This window comes from Phoxinus phoxinus (assembly GCF_949152265.1).
Source record: "Phoxinus phoxinus genome assembly, chromosome: 8".
In the NCBI taxonomy this organism is placed as follows: Eukaryota; Metazoa; Chordata; class Actinopteri; order Cypriniformes; family Leuciscidae; genus Phoxinus; species Phoxinus phoxinus.
Genome location: NC_136883.1, coordinates 8,574,849 through 8,588,145, shown reverse-complemented (window position 1 = coordinate 8,588,145; position 13,297 = coordinate 8,574,849). Strand labels below are relative to the sequence as shown.

The window sequence follows — 13,297 nt, the reverse complement described above, 5'->3', positions numbered from 1 at the left end:
ATCATAATATTAATAAAACAACAATTTTCTACGTAGTAATGATACAAGCTCAGAGACATGTCGGCTAAACTTGACTTGGTGCCCTGGATATTGACATTTGGCATAATAACTCTAATTAAAATCAGTATATTCAAAAAACCATTTGTCATAATTTCAGGAGAGAAATAGCCCAAACTTTCTAGTGCGCATGTGTCCGTGCTCCATAGTCATGGACCATTCTTTGAAAGGCTACACATTTGGCCGTGAGCATGTTCAGCGTACACTTAAGTCGCTTTGGATAAAGCGTCAAGCAAATACATCATTTTAGAATGTAACTGGTTAAAATTTAACGTCCCGCCCTGATTATTAGGAGTTTCAAAGACCACGTCATCAATATCGATTGGAGTACACAAGTTCACATGAACCCCACATATCCATTTTCAAGCACACTCAGTGAACAGTTCCTTTGGGCACACCAGAGTTCAGAAATCAGCATTCACATCAATCAAAATCACTAAAGTTTGATGTCAAATGGACTTGGATCCATATAAAAGCTGCAGGGTGAAAACACGCATATTTCTCCACCCCGCCCCTTCAGGTGTGTTATAATCATCTCAGGTGTAAACTTGTCTCTCTCACACCCACGCAGATGTACACACACACACACAGTGATATCATAACATAATCTGAGCTTATCTAAAAGGTATTCTTTTGGCAAAAGGTGTCATCTGGATCACAATAGCTAATGCTAACTGTCATCCTCGCTGTAATATCCATTTTCACAATTTTATAAAATGATAACATCTCTTCCTCTGGAAAAGTGGCCTCTTTCTCTGGAATTCCACTCAAAACCCAGATAAAAGCTGGAGTTGGCAAACATTCCGTATACAACCCAAAAATAGCTTGGAATAATAAGCCTGATTTACAAACGGCTTACAAAATATGGATCACACATGTCAGCTGTGAAGCGCGTGCATGTTTGCAGCGCTGAAATGTTAAAGTTAATCACGCAGAGGCTAAGGAGGTCAGAACAGTGAACGTGTCCCCATCAGCTTAAAGCAGTATAACATACACACACACTGACAGAGAGAGAAGGCAGGCTTAATATTCTCTCTTTCAGAGTCTGACGCTCTCTGGCCCACTTGCTCCAGTCAGTCAGGCCGCTGAGACACGAGAAGTGAAAATACATGTATTTATCGAAACTGTCCCTATCTCCACGGCAGCAAAAAAAAACACCGCTTTATGGATTCACAAACTATTCAGCACATGCGAGTGACTTACAGACACTGGCACACAATTAAATGTGTCAGAAGGTCAGAAGGAGAGGCTGTACATTTCCTTTGGCCTGTCCTTTAAAATAAATCTTCAGGATGTTTTTGTCTTTATCGTTAATCAGATGCAAAGTTTGATCAATTTGATCGCAGAAAAGAAATGGTATAAAGTAACAGAATTTGAGGTTTTAATCATGTTTATAGCACAAAGATCAGTTACAGATCTGAAAGAAAAAAAACGTGACTTTTAAGCACCAAAATTTTCATCCAAAACACAGACCTCTATATAAACTGAATCAATAATAAATATTAAATGTATTCAGCATTTTGTAACAAATATTTTTGGATTTTCTAGATTATTTTAAGTCGTAAAGTAAGCTTAAAATTATATATTAAAATTTAACACATGGCTTCGGGAGGCGTGTATTATGATACTAAGCAGGGCAACGTGGGCTTGAATCTTCCCCGGCTCTACAGCTCCCCTCAATTTTCCAATGCAAATCTTGTTTTACAGTCTATGATGTAAATCTGTGGTGAAGAATGGAACTGCAGCGCGCTGTAATTGAGAGCCATTGGGGCAGATTTCAGATTGCCCTGCTTATTTTCACGTTACCTTAAGTAAACCTCACTCCAGACCAAGACGATATCAGTCTACTTCAGCGATGTGTATATTAGTCTGCATCAGGTCAGTAACTAGTTGGCATGTCTGTTCTTCGTATCAAATTGATGAAAGTTTTAAACATGCTAATGCAAAAAGCCTTTATGTAGTCCTGTTGTTTTTGTTTAATGTTTTTTTTCTGAGAATAGATAATATCTATTAATGATCTTTATTTTCCTCACCTGAATTCCTCGACAACTTGAAAGATTCTAAGGTACGTTTACACGACAACAATATGCTTAAAACGGAGACGTTTTTCCTTTGAGTTTTCCGCGTACAGAGGACACCATTGTCAAAACGATCCCCATTCACAAGGATCCGCGAAAAACGACTAAAAATGCTGTATTCTGCAGCCAGGCCATTAGATGGCAATGAAACATATTGACTGAACACGTTTTTTGAGACCGTTTTCAAAAACTTGCACTTTTAAACACGTTTTTGTTCCGAAAAGTTTGCGTTTTCAGGCACCCAAAACGCTGTTGTCGAGTAAACTAATGGCCAAACTGCATAACATGTTTCACATTTTTAGTTGATCTCTGCAGGACCGAGTTTGGTGACCCCTGGATTAGAATATAAAGTTTACAGATTGTTTATTATACCCATAATCTGCCCTACCTAAACATTATGATCAGGAGCCGCTACTGACTTAAAATATTAATCTTTGTTACAAGGAATAATAACCGTGATACATTCCTCAGAAAACGTCAGTAACGCACTGATGCGAATTCAAGTCGGTGACTTTATCCTCGTTTTGTTTCCGTGCAAAAGGAAATGTGAGTAAAAGAGGCAGATGACACACTGACAATGCTACGAGAGGTAAAATGACCCCTGGAACATCTTCTTGTCTCATTCTTTCATTCATTCGGCAGTTTAAAATTCATCACTTCCCTTCAGCTATGCCCTCACAGGCGTCCCACCGCCCAGATCGCCCCAAATCCCCTCACAAATCCCCACTTCAACATTACCTCATTTACAAAAGCAAAGTCAAGACAAAAGAGCACGTCTCCGAGCAGCGCCGCCTTTAACATGCAGGACGCAGCCATTGAGGCGACAGAGAGGCGCTATTATGAGCTCTTTCACCTCTGAGAACGTTTCTTTAATGATTCTGTTCTGTTTCCATGTTATTTCTTTGCTTCCTTCATTATGTTAATACTTTCTTCACCTCAAGACAACAGATTTGCCCACACTATCACACCAGAGCAAACAGAGAGGTGTTAACCTGGAAATTAACCTTGAAAAACCGGCCTCCCTCTCTTTATCGCATATTGCACCGATACGCAAAGTGATTTATGACCTTGCAGGAAACTTGTTTTTTAAATCCTATTACATAGTACGTGAAGTCCGAGCTGTCCACAAACCTCTGTTTAACATAGATTTATTCAGCCATTTAAAGGCAATTCTCTCTCCAATCAGGGTTTATAGCTCATCGTTACCAAACAGGCTACTAAACCATCTAATCTCAAACATACACACAGCAAATGTGTGACATATGTTACTGTTTCCGCCCTCCAGGGGACGTACAAACCTTCGGATGAGTCTATCTGGAAGACCCCTGTTGCCATCTCCAACTCTTAAAGGAGCAGTTCAATGAAAATGCTGTTGTGATTTATTGACCTTCGTGTCATTCCTAATGTGTTCCTTCTGTGGAATACAAATGCTTTTTTCCCCCCATACAACAACAGTTGTATGTGACCATTGGCTGTCAAGCTCTAAAAAGCTCTGTAAAGGTATTTACGTTGTCCATATGAGTCACGCACTATATTCTAAATCTTCCGAAGTCATACAATAGCTTTATGTGAAGAACAGAACAAAAGCTGAGAAATAAAAATTACGTTGAAATGCAAAAATTAAATTACACACCAGTCAACCATCAATCCTATGGTGATTATTTTCTCTTGTTGGAAATTGGCAGACCCCCACACAGATTTTTTCATGCCAAAATATATTTAAAACATATAGTAAATATGTTGTAAGAACACATTAAGGAAATATATTTTTAGAAATGTGTTTAGTTTAAACCTTCAGATACAAAAACATATTACAAAATGTATTTGTGTTGTAAGGGGCAAGAAAATACATAATAGTCTTGAGTAAATGCAAAATGTATTTTTTAAGTATACTTTGTACAATATAAATCTATTTGTATGTATTTTTTTTCCTGTCCTGGGGTCACTTCATGGTCAATTTCTACTTTTGTTGTATGAAAAAGAGCAGTGTGGCTATCATGCCAAACATCTATTGGTGAGTAAATTACGACAGAATTCCTTTGAAATTTCCTACAAATGAGTTTTTGTTTTAATCAAAAAATGTTGGCTCTCGCATTGCACACTGTTCGAGTGAGGGTCAAATTCAGTCCAGCTCAAATTATGGTCTATTTCAACCATGATGTGCTCACACACATATAAACAGACAGCACATGCACAAGACGCATATGGGTAAACACTGTCACACACCCTAACAGCGAATTTCAGCTGCATCAACTGGTGTTGTGAAAGCTTGTTGGGGCTTGTTGCAGATTGGAGCGGATCTGCTGCACAAAACTGTGTGTGTGTGTGTGTGTGTGTGTGTGTGTGTGGGCTTGGTTTATTATGCATTGTGGGAACCGAATGTCCCCACAAGGATAGTAAAACCTGAGATCACCTCCATTGTGGGGACCAGCCAGCGGTCCCCATGAGGGGAATGGGTTAATAAACATACTAAATTATATATTTTTGAAAATGTAAAAATGCAGAATGTCTCCTGTAAGGGGTAGGTTTAGGGATAGGGGCAGTGTAAGGGGATAGAATATACAGTTTGTACAGTATAAAAACCATTACGCCTATGGAATGTCCCCACAAGGATAGAAATGAAAGCTTGTGTGTGTGTGTGTGTGTGTGTGTGTGTGTGTGTGTGTGTGTGTGTGTGTGTGTGTGTGTGTGTGTGTGTGTCTCCACAAGTATAGTAAAACCTGAGATCACCTACATTGTGGGGTCTCCAATAGCGGTCCTCTATGGAAATAGATTAGTAAACACACTAAATTATGGTGGGGTTTTTTTGTTTGTTTGTTTTTTATGTAAAAATGCAGAAAGTTGTCTGTGATTGGTAGGTTTAGGGGTTAGTGTAAGTGGATAGAATATACACTTTGTACAGTATAAAAACCATTACGCATGGAGAAAGATAGCGAAACAGTGCGTGTGTGCGTGTGCGTGTGCGTGTGTGCGTGTGTGTGTGTGTGTGTGTGTGTGTGTGTGTGTGTGTGTGTGTGTGTGTGTGTGTGTGTGTGTGTGTGTGTGTGTGTGTGTGTGTGTGTCTCCACAAGTATAGTAAAACCTGAGATCACCTACATTGTGGGGTCTCCAATAGCGGTCCTCTATGGAAATAGATTAGTAAACACACTAAATTATGGTGGGGTTTTTTTGTTTGTTTTTTTTTAATGTAAAAATGCAGAAAGTTGTCTGTGATTGGTAGGTTTAGGGGTTAGTGTAAGTGGATAGAATATACACTTTGTACAGTATAAAAACCATTACGCATGGAGAAAGATAGCGAAACAGTGCGTGTGTGCGTGTGCGTGTGCGTGTGTGCGTGTGTGTGTGTGTGTGTGTGTGTGTGTGTGTGTGTGTGTGTGTGTGTGTGTGTGTGTGTGTGTGTGTGTGTGTGTGTGTGTGTGTGTGTGTGTGTGTGTGTGTGTGTGTGTGTGTGTGTGTGTGTGTGAGAGAGACTAAAGGAAATAAGGCTGGTTGCAGCTTGTTTACAGGCAGGGCAAATAAAATATGGCAACTCATCTACAGTAAATTAACACAGGCAGGCACACACTCTTGACGTCATAACACACGAAACGTTCCCCCATCTCCTGCTCCACATACATCCTCTAGCACACTTACACAACACAAACTTACAGACTCATCTCTATGTTGACACGACATATGAATGAGATAAACAGTGACCCCACAAAAAGTATTCAGTCTCACTTAGAAATGTCTAAACATCATTGCAATACATTTTGAAAAGCCATGGCATTTTTTAGACAATGTAAGTCACTTCCCCAGGACCATTCACCCCAAAATAAAATAAAAATATTTCATCATTTACTCACATTCATGTAATTCCAAACCTGTATAACTTACTTTCTTCTCTGAAACATGAAAGAATATATTTTGAAAAATGCCTCATTGTTTTTGTCCATACAATCCCTATTGAAAAAATTCAATACCAAAATGTATTTAAAATACATTTATTTCACATTAAGTATACTACAAATCCATTAACATAATTACTGACATATCACTTGAGACTTAATGATATAAATATTATAACTAAACTTGTTTTGCACAATGCACATTTATTATTATTAAACTTAAAATGTGTTTTAATATCACTATTAGTAAGCTATGATGTCTGTATAATATCAGTCTTAGATTCAAGATATTTAAAGTGTACCTAAAGTATACTTGCAATAGTTCCACTTTAGCACAGTCTAATATACTCCAATATATCTTTAGTTGGACCTCATTACTATTTCCGGATATTTCCGAAGTGCATTTGGTACAAAATTACGTGTTTCAATTTAGCAGACTTTAAGTATACCAAATTAGTATAGCAAAAGTACAATTGCAGGGTATTTATATTATGCACATAAATATTATGTACTGTTTGTGTGTATTTCATTTCGCTTAGTTTAAAGGGATCGTTCACCCAAAAAAATGAATGCTTCCTTTCATCTGGGAATGCAAAGGAATATATTTTTCAGTTTCTTTGTCCATTCAATGAAAGTAAAAGGTCACAGATTTGGAACTAGATGAGGGTGAGTCAATGATGACAGAATTTTAAATTTTAGGTTAAACTATGCCTTTAAGTCTATAAAAACATTTATAAGCCAGAGAAACAAGTGCGAAGCCATCTTTAGAATTTTGTCTTTGAACTTTCGTTTTTGTGGCAGCTCTGTATAATTCTATGGCATCGCTGTCTAAGTGAAATTAACTGGTGAAGTGGATTTACCTATTTTAGAGTTCACAAAAGTTATCTTGAGAATTGTAGGCCTAATGTTTAAAGCGGATGTCATAACAAATGTCAATAGATGGGGAAGATTTTAAAATGAATGGTTCATTCATAAATCTGTAAGTTCTTACCTTCATGTTGTGGAAACGTGTGTGCAGAGATGTGACTTAAAGTGTTACAATGTCGGTAGCATATGTAAACAATCGTACTCGGGCCCGGTTCATGGCAACGTGCCTAGTGTGAGTACACCCTAATTTGTCATCCAAATTTTGACAGCTCCAAGGCTTTTGTGAAAACTATTATACTTCCGCATTTGCTATTGTCTCCCACGGACAGTTGGATCGACAGGGGATTATTAACAGAAGGGTGGTTTTAGCAGGAAAATTATATAGTGCTATGTCTACTCTTTAAACAACACTATGGTAAAAATGGAACACTGTAACGGCTTTTTTCCTGTACACAACGGCGTGTTGCTTCGGGAAGTTGGGCAGGACTGACGGAATGGCAGTTTCTTTCAGTTTTTCCTCTCCGTTTAGCCTAAAACACTGCATTCGTGGTCATCCAGTTTGAAATGGTGGCTACAAACATAGAGGTTTCTCAGATTGTCCATCAAGGCATTCTTTTTGTATTCACGATTCTTTGCCGCCTTTACACCGCACTGGATCCTTCACTGGAAACCTAAACGTTACTCATTGAATTCTTGCACCAGGGAGCAACACAAGTTGACACCATTATAACTAAAAGTTTGCTAAGTAGTATTTCCTCCTAAAGCAAGGCGATGTTTGACCCTTGTACGCATATCCAGAAGACTGGTGGAAGTAGGCTTGGATGGCAACATGCCCAGTGCATTATGGGTGTTGAAGTTTTCGTACCTATTTAGCAAACCGGAAGACAGCAGCCTTATTTCTCTGTTTTCTCTAGTCTGGTAGCACCAATTTATAAAAAAAATTGCCTTTCTACTGCATAGGCGGCCAAGTTTTAATGAAAGCCCATTTTGCCAGCGGAAGACACTAAACCCCATTCTCTGAATCCATTTGTTGAATAAATCACTCTTTCAGGCAGTTAGACACCATTTGCCATCTTCATGCACTCTTTTTGCAAAACTCTAAACACATTCTCACTCATTAAAACACATTAAATGCACTTGTGTTGCAAAATGGTAAACACAAGTGTCAAGAGTTAAACGCATCTATAACACAGTTGTCATCATTGTTTACACAGAACGACTCAAACTTGTTCACACTTGTTTTTTTTTAATGATGTGATCAAACCAACTGTACAAAATGTAAGCCAGCACTGGTGACACAGGTGCACTGAATGTTGATACCAACAATGAATGGAAGTGTATGAGGACGAGGAAGAGCAAGGTGTGGAGTGTTGTCAAGGCTGGATCTTACACACCAGAGGGTTTTTTTCCTTTGCTCGGCAAGAGACAGCATTGCCTGTGATGTGGACAAAGTCCTCAGGCTGGACCCAAAAAAATTATTTGTAGAGGATGTGTGAATGATGTGAAAGCATTGTTTGATTTTGAGAACCGGTGAAATGGTTTTGAGCTGAATGTTTGATTTCGCCAGAAGAGTCAAGGGTTTGGTGAAGGAAGATTTGTGTTTAATGTGAGAAAATGGGTGAAGGCCTCAAGAAATGCATCTTAGCAATTGTGAAAAACTGTGATAACCACATGGTACACTTTAACATGCCAGCTTTTTAGGAAACACAGATTTTGTAAAAGAATGTCAAACATTATATAATCAGACGTGCGATATTCAGACCTTCTTATCATGCTGAGCTCAAACATTACCTTTTGAACCTGCAACATAAAAAAAAAAAAACCTTTATGACTTGACAATTGAAGTTGAGATCTGATACTGAGAGCGGCTAATAAGAGCGACATTATGAATGTCAGTCAGGAGCAGTGTACTGATGTGGATTAATAGCTTAATGTCTAATTAGTTTCAGTCTCTGATCTGAAGAAACAACAGACACGCGTCCCTCAGCAAACAACAGGTTATGAGCGCTGAGCAGAATATCCTCAGCGCAGACGGCTGTTATCAGGACCAGATAAGAGCAGCTAAGGTGAGCGCTGAGTCTAAAAGACAGACAGAATGAGAGAGAATATATGACATTTTCCAGGAGAATGAGATCCTTGAATCTCTCTCTCAAAAAAAAAAAGAAAAAATGAAATTTATTTTGCATGTAAATTTCATGGCAATGAGTCAATAAATTATGAGCTCGAATGTCATTTCCTGTCTTCAATCTGTTGGTTCGCACGGACGCTGACATATCCCTCTGGAAATTACCTACAGCGGAGACTATGAATATGATTATGTCTATCTGAGCCACGGTGATAGCTCAGTACATTCATAATTAATGTAAGTGTCAACAAAAATCTTCAGTTCTTGTGGCGTAGTCTTAAACCGTACACACATCCTGTCTTCAGTTTCCTGTTGGGATGTGAGCACAAGGTCTGAGGAGAACTGTTTCAGTAGTAGGAAGAGTAGAAACTGAAGAAACATGGTACGTTTGTAATGTGTGAGACGGAGGATGTGCACAGGGCTGTGTCTTCAAGGACAGGACGCTTTCAGAGGGTTGTTGACCGCAGTTACAGTACATTGACCCAGAACCCTGACAGTTTAATGTGCGTTCAGAAAGTGTACGCTCTTTAGAGCATCCTTACTTTTGTTGGCCAATATTATTGTTGAAAAGTTAATGTTGCATCCAACACTGGACCTCCCACTGTGATCTATCTATCTATCTATCTATCTATCTATCTATCTATCTATCTATCTATCTATCTATCTATCTATCTATCTATCTATCTATCTATCTATCTATCTATCTATCTATCTATTTTCTGATAGTATCTATCCATCCATCCATCCATCCATCTATTTTCTGATAGTATCCATCCATCCATCCATCCATCCATCCATCCATCCATCCATCCATCCATCTATCCATCCATCCATCTATTTTCTGATAGTATCTATCTATCTATCTATCTATCTATCTATCTATCTATCTATCTATCTATCTATCTATCTATCTATCTATCTATCTATCTTCTGATAGTATCTATCCATCCATCCATCCATCCATCCATTTTCTGATAGTATCTATCTATCTATCATCTATCTATCTATCTATCTATCTATCTATCTATCTATCTATCATCTATCTATCTATCTATCTATCTATCTATCTATCTATCTATCTATCTGTCTATCTATCTATCTGTCTGTCTGTCTGTCTGTCTGTCTGTCTATCTTCTGATAGTATCTATCCATCCATCCATCCATCCATCCATCCATCCATCCATCCATCCATCCATCCATCCATCCATCCATCCATCCATCTTCTGATAGTATCTATCTATCTATCTATCTATCTATCTATCTATCTATCTATCTATCTATCTATCTATCTGTCTGTCTGTCTGTCTGTCTGTCTGTCTGTCTGTCTGTCTGTCTGTCTGTCTGTCTATCTATCTATGTTCAGTCTCTTAACATGGCACCAACAAAACTGTGTATTTAAATTAATTATGAAGTTATCACATCTGCTCTCTAAATGCTATCTAGGAAGTGACTATCCAAAGAAAGAAAGAAAGCGGGACAAGTCGTCTGCGAAGGAGTGTAATTATGGACCGTTTATTGTGTTCAGCTGTGTGGAGTGTTTTGAGGATTTACATGCCAGAGCAGTTGGTCTCAGTAGCAGGATGGGTCGGGCTTGTCCGAGCTTGGTTTAGTCTCTCACTCTCTCAGAACGGTGAACATTAAATCGCTGAATCATAATCTTCAACGCAAATAACACGCCCTCTACGCACGCGATTTCACCAACAGGTCCTGACAAAAAATCATTTCCCATGATGAAATTAAGCGTGGAGTATGCCATGGGTCACTGTGGCTTTTACGATTAGAAATACGAATATATAGGCTATATATATTTTAAAAAAAACACCCTTTCTTCAAAAGAACTATACCAATGTTCATTCAAAATTGAATTTATCTGGAGTATTTAATTTGTGTACTGATGGACATTTCCCCTGAAAATATGAAACTGTCCAAATGAATTATCTAAACAGTATCACACAGAAATTCAGCATGACATTATGACAGAGCGAGTTATGCAGTCTGGGTGTCAAGCAGTCGGACTCAAAGGCTCCAGTCCCCCTCTCTCTCTCTCTCTCTCTCTCTCTCTCTCTCTCTCTCTCTCTCTCTCTCTCTCTCTCTCTCTCTCTCTCTCTCTCTCTCTCTCTCTCTCTCTCTCTCTCTCTCTCTCTCTCACACACACACACACCGCCCAATTATGAGCGTGTCTGTGGCATGATGCTGGTCTGGGCTCCATTTGTCACACAAGTGTTGCACTTCCACGGCCTTGTCTCTCTGTGTGCGTCTCTCTGTGCCATCTGTGGGGGCTGGACTGTACTAAATCAGGCTGAGCAGTGAGAGTGGATGGGCTTCAGAGGTCCACAGGCTGACCCTTCACCCTACACCCCCCACCGGGCGCTCAAGAGGCCTGGAGTGCCCACCTCTGCTCCTCTGCCGTCAATCTCAAACATGCAGCACAGTCGACAACGGCAGACCAGTAGCAAGTAGTTTAGAAGTCGTCCGGCCTCCTTGCTAAACATTCAAATGTTAATGAACAGTACTGGGGGAGATAATGGAGAGGTGTGTGTCACAAGTGTGTGAGTGTGTTTATGCATGTATGTAATTGTGAGAGTGTATGGGGGAAGGTGTTATCACTGCCACAACCTCTGGACCCCCCGAGGAAGAATGATTAAATCTCTGCATGTTTTATTTTGCCATTTCTTTGTGTGTGGTGTATAGATGACTCATTGGATTATAGCATTAACCTGCAGTAATACTGTGAATAATATATATATATATATATTAGGGCTGTCAAAAGATTTATCGTGATTAATCGCATCCAAAATAAAAGTTTGTGTTTGCATAATATATGTGTGTGTACTGTGCATAATTATTTATATATATATAAAAACACACACAATCATGTATATATTTAAGAAAAATTGGTTATATTTATATATAACATATTTATACATAATATAAATTATATAAATGTATATACAGTATATAAATGCAAATATTTCTTAAATATATACATGAATGTGTGTGTATTTATACATAATAATTATACACAGTACACACACATATATTATGCAAACACAAACTTTTATTTTGGATGTGATTAATCGCGATTAATCTTTTGACAGCCCTAATATATATATATATATATATATATATATATATATATATATATATATATATATATATATATATATATATATATAACCCTCTCTCTCTCTCTTTTTCTCTCTCTCTCGCTCTCTCTCTCTATATATAACCCTCTATATATATTCAAAGTGTGCTCCGATTTGACAAAATGCTAGTCTGCAATCAAAGTCAAAGATCTCAATATAAACTCAAATATTTTTCATCAAATTTGATTAAAACTGAATGATCTGAACTGTTCTGCACATTCATTTTTATAACTATTGACAACAATTTGTTTATAAAACAAGTTTAGGAGAAAAAACTTGGACAAACATTAAAAAGTTACAATTTTTGGAAACTGGATATCTCAATTATGACTCATGAACTCTGAATGAGCAACCTCTGAACAATGAAGAAAAAGCCTTTTGGGAGGACTTAAGATGTAAAACTTTCTCTTTTCAATTTACTATTTCCCTGTAACATCTTCACCTGTGCTGATGAGTTTATTAACAGCCAACTCAACTAGGTCAGTGGAACAAAAATCTAAAACGGTTACCGTATGTACACTGTGTGTCTGTCCAGTTACCTGCAGGGATGTGTTGGCATTCTTCTCCACAGTAATATAATTCTAATCATTATATCTACTCCATTAGCAATTGCTGAGAGCAGAGAGATAATATTGACTTTTAGATGCTTGTGTGCATTTCACAGCAACTGTTGTGCACTTATACGAACCACAATACTAAATGCTGTCGACTGCAGTGTCTCACTGTCTCTGCACAGCTGCCAAATCCTCTATAACACTCTGCCACGTTCTTTGTTTTACTATCAGCTTGTACGTGTTAATGTTCACACCCGTACACAATACAGCGAAAAGTGAATCTGTAACTAATTCACACAGCAGCGTATGTTAATATTTAACTGATCAACCAACTATTTTTAAATATATATCAAAAGATTGAATTCTATTTGTGCAGACATAATTAACTTTGAAAACTTTGATTAGAGAATGGTTTCTGTTCACGCCTTAGTTATTGAAAATGGTTCTGAAAGGTTGACGGTGAAAATGCTTGGGGACACTGTGTCAAAATAAATTCTTTTCGCTCCTTTCTTTTTTGCCTCAAGCTGAAAGTCAAGATTTCCTTCCAAAGAGCAGTTCCAAGGAGTGTGGTTCGTTGTCCTCC

General features: G+C 38.1%; 1 protein-coding gene across 3 annotated transcripts in view; it reads right to left on the bottom strand.

Annotated features, from left to right (window-relative positions):
- Nucleotides 1-13,297, bottom strand: part of LOC307003355 (CLOCK-interacting pacemaker) — a 350,350-nt gene that overhangs the window by 76,277 nt on the left and 260,776 nt on the right. The window lies entirely within an intron of this gene.